This window comes from Lemur catta, chromosome 9, assembly GCF_020740605.2.
Source record: "Lemur catta isolate mLemCat1 chromosome 9, mLemCat1.pri, whole genome shotgun sequence".
NCBI lineage: Eukaryota > Metazoa > Chordata > Mammalia > Primates > Lemuridae > Lemur > Lemur catta.
Window position 1 is genome coordinate 22229385 of NC_059136.1, and position 4805 is coordinate 22234189.

Below are 4805 nucleotides of genomic sequence, written 5' to 3' on the forward strand. Positions count from 1 at the left end.
AAAAAGAAAAAAAAAATGAAATCGTCGAAATATGAAGCTCAAATAATGGTTTAAACCAGGGACCAGCAACCTATGTTCTATGGGATGGCTGCCTATTTCCGCAAAAAAACACTTTATTAGAACATAGCTACACTTATTTATTTTTGTATTTTTTCTGGCTTCCTAACTACAATTGGAGTTGGGTAGTTGCAACCTTTTCTGTATGTCTGACAGCTTAAAATAATTATTATCTGGCTCTTTTTAAAAAGTTTGCTGCCAGATGTGGTGACATGGAAAATCTAGAAGGCCACTTGCATGTGCAGGGTTCTGTGCATGCTCTGGAAATACCTGAGCAGGACCTAAGATCTCACCTCTGATTGATGAGAAGACTATCAAAGCAGGAAGAGAAGGCTAAGGCAGAACTTTAAACTGCCTGAGTGTTGAAGGCATGCAACAACACACACACACACACAGAGGAAGAGTTTTGGGCTCCAGACATTTAAGGAAATCCCTAATCATTAACTAAATATTAAGTCAACAGAACAGAGACTTCAGTGGCTACACATGACAAAGAATATGGCCTTTATAGAATTAGTTTAGAAAAATCACTGAACAAACAATAACAATAACAAGGAGCAACAACAACAAACCCTAGGGAGGAGAGAGAAGTCAACTTAAAGAGTTGCCTCTTATTTAGAATTTTCAGTTTTCAATGAAAAATTATGAAACATGTAAAGGAAAAAGAAAATATGGGCCATACATAGGAGGAAAAATCAGTCAACAGAAGCTGTTCCTGAGAAAGCCCAGATGTTGGATTTATTAATATGAGACAAAGATTTTTTTTTGAGACAAAGTCTCACTGTGTAGCCTGCTTAGAGTGCAGTGGCATCATCATAGCTCACTGTAACCTTGAACTTCTGGGCTCAAGTGATCCTCCTGTCCCAGCCTCCTGAATCACAGGGCCTGTAGGTGCATGCCACCATGCGTGACTAAATTTTTGGCAGAGACAATGTCTCACCAGTTCAGGCTGGTCTTGAACTCCTGGCCTCAAGCAATCCTCCTGCCTTGCCCTCTCCAAATGCTAGGATTACAGGTATGAACCACTGCACCCTGCCCAAAACAAAGATTTAAATCAACTATTTTAATATTATTGAAAGAACTAAAGGAGACCATGTCTAAAGAACTAAAGGAAACTTTGAGAATGATGTCTCACCCAACAGAATATCAATAAAGAGATAGAAACCATAAAAATAAACCAAGTAGGAATTCTAGTGTTGAAAACTACAATATGGGCAATAGAACAAGACCCTGTCTAAATAAATAAATAAGTAAAGGATAAATTAAGGCATTCCCAGATAAACTTAGAAAATGAGAGAAGTCTTTGCTAGCAGATCTGTTTTATAAGAAGTACTAATGGTGGGAGTTCTTCAGGTTCAAATAAAAACAGCAGACAGTAACTTGAATCAACATGAAGAAATAAAGAGCACTCATAAAGGTAATTGCATAAGTAAATATTTTAAAAGTATAAATGCATTTTTTAAATTCTGTGTTCTTAATTTAATTTAATTTAATTTAATTTTTTTAAATGAAGGGGTAGGGGTTTGCCTGGGAGGTGTTCAGTTGCCTTGTTTTTTTTTGTTGAGACAGAGTCTCACTCGGTGTCCCTGGGTAGAGTGCAGTGATGTCATGGTAGCTCACCGCAAGCTCCAACTCCTGGGCTGTAAACGATCCTTCTACCTCAGCCTCACGAGTAGCTGGGACTACAGGCGCACGCCTCAACACTTGGCTGGGTTTTGTTGTTTTGTGTATTTTCTTCTTTTTGTTTTTCTTTTCTCTTTGATAGAGATGGAGTCTCACTGTTGCTGAGGCTGGTGTCAAACTCCTGAGCTCAAGCTATCCTCCCACCTCGGCCTCTGTGTTCTTTATTTAAAGGCAGAGGAAGAGTTCAGAAAAGAAGCCATTGTCACAAATGATGATTTATGAAATAGAAGTTGGGATTCTCTTTCCATTTTCTTACACTACTAATTTTCTTCACCAGAAAGTATAGTTGGACCAAACTACAATAAGGTTCACCAAAGTTATAGGTTCAGTTTTCACTTTTCCAGGCTGAAAATTTGCTCCTTGGGAGTCTTCAAACTTTACCCGACAGACATTATACACCTTCGTCCCAGGCTCCTCAGTCTCTAACATCTCCATTAATACCCTAGCAAACAACAAAATATAGTCACTCATCACAGTTAAGTTCCACTTGAGCATCTATAGCCACTATCTTGATATACTTATGCTCTGAAAGCAGACTGAGTGTCCAACAGCAGCAAAGATCCTCATTAGGATAGACGTGTTGGCACCAATAATATCAAAGTTTGTTTTTTAACTGCAGTTTTTGTCAGTTTGGCTGGGAACATCTGGGCAGCTGGAAGTCAGCTTCTCCATCACTTTCTGTTTCTTTCTTTGTATCAGTTTTCTACCTGTGAAGCTCAACACTTCACCACCAGTGCAGCCGCAATTTCTGCCACTTTGAAGCTTTTGAGGAAGCCATCAGGATACCCCCTACACTCCTCCAATGAAGTCACCTGCCACATGCAGAGTTGCCAGCTTGTATTTTGCAGCCTTCCTCAAGTCTTTGGTACCCTTGTCAACATTCACAGCTGTACTGTTGACATGGTCTGCAATACTGTCAATCTGCTGAGAATTCAGTAGGAGAGAGAAATCAATGATTGGTTGGCTAAGTTCAGTTAAGTCCTTTTCTAAGGTATTCCACAATTCTGCAGCATTTTGATCTTAAGGCATTTCAGGCAATGCATATATCTGACTCAACCTCTGAGAACGAGCTTCAGCTTTAGTGGTGTGAAATGCTCCACCAACAGTCATGGATCTGATCAAAGAAGGCTGCAAAAGAATTTCTTCACCATTAAATTAAGTTTTTCTACAGATTTCAAATGTAGTTGGAGAAATTCTTTTGTTGCTGCTGATGTTTCTTTTTTAACAGAAGCATCATTTATCATTCTCTTCAGAAGTACTAGGTCATCCCTTCAGAATTTCAAATAAAGCTTCCCTATTTCTCAGCTATTGGAGCAGAGTTGCAGAATTGTACATCCTGCACTAATATGTGCTCTTCATAAAACTTGTCCCAGATTCTGCACCTTTGAGACTTCTCAATATTAATCTGATGTTTTGTTAACCTCTCTGGATCTGTTGGGATTATTGTCTTAATGAATTTCTGGGTAGCTGGTTTAAGACAGCATAATTTCACCTTATCTTCAGACATCCTAAAAAATGTTGTGTCACTTCCACTTGCAAGAACTGCCTTCACCACTCATATAGAAAAACCTCTGCCAGGGCACTTGAATCCAGTCGATGGCTATATTTTTTGTTTGTATGTCTTTTTCTCCCTATTTGATTTAAAAGACAATCCCATAAGGTGGTAATTATAAATCTATATTGATGCGCACACAATGTATAAGAATGTAATTCATATGACAACAACAGCATAAAACAAAGGAGGAATGGAGCTACAACAGTCCCCCTCATCCACAGTTTTGCTTTCTGTGGTTTCAGATATCCATGATAAGCCACAGTCCAAAAATATGAAATGGAAAATTCTAAAAGTAAACAACTCATAAGTTTTAAATTGCATGCCATTCTGAGTAGCATGATGACGTCTCATGCTATTCTACTCTGTCCTGCCCTAGACCTGAATCATCCCTTTGTCCATCATATCCCCGCTGTATACAATATCTGCCTGTTAGTCACTTAGTAGCTGTCTTGGTTATCAGATTATCAAGTGTAGTGTAAAGCATACAATACACCAGGGGGCACTTGTGTTCAACTAACTCTTATTTTACCTAATAATGACCCTAAAGTACAACAGTAGAGATGCTGGCATATTCTTATGATTGTTCTATTTTATTATTTGCTGTTGTTAATCTCTTACTGTGCCTAATTTATAAATTAAGATATCATAGGGGACCAGGCGAGGTGGCTCACGCCTGTAATCCTAGCACTCTGGGAGGCTGAGGTGGGCAGATTGTTTCAGCTCAGGAGTTTGAGACCAGCCTGAGCAAGAGCACTGCTGGCTAAGTTTGCCCTTGGCTGACATTCCCAGATGGGGATTTCGAGAGCCTGCTCACCATTCCCTATCTGATAAGAGTGGCTCACTATGTATAAATAATATGGTTTATGCTGCCTTCCTCTAGGATGTCTGAAATTTTGGTGTGTGACTGACCACTGATAACAATCTCTGGGCTCCTAGACCCAGGGATGCTTCCCTGGTACACAACATTTCACACCTGGTGTTATAAATCATTGCTGGAGGAATTAAGCACATGCTGCATGATCACTGGGAAAGGACTATTGGAAGTTCGCTCCTGGTGTTCTCCAGACTTTGCCCCCCATGGACCTTTTTCCTTTGCTAATTTGGCTTTGTTTCCTTTCATTGTAATAAATCATAGCTATGAGTATAACTACCTGCTGAGTACTGTGAGTCCTCCTGGTGAATCATCAAACCTCACAGTTGTCTTGAAGACCCCAACTCGGATGCTTTGTAAGAAAATAAATAAGAAGAATACAAAGATTGGATGATAAGACAACAGATTAGATGAAAAAAATAAAAACCTGCAGAGCTAAAGAAACAAACAGAACATCACCTTCATTCTATTACTGGTTACAGACACAGAGAATAAACATTGAGATACTTAATAAAAAGATAACAGATATAGAAAATGCAACATAAAGATAACTGGTGTCCATGAAATAGGCAATTCGTTTGATGGGACCAAAAAAAGCAGGGTGGTAGTTTGGGGATATTCAAAGACACAGTAGTAGAA

The 4805-nt window shown here is 39.1% G+C and overlaps 1 pseudogene; it reads right to left on the reverse strand.

The window, feature by feature from the left end:
* Positions 1-1828: 1828 nt before the first annotated feature.
* Positions 1829-3247, reverse strand: LOC123644819 (annotated as a pseudogene).
* Between the last annotated feature and the right edge of the window lie 1558 nt (positions 3248-4805).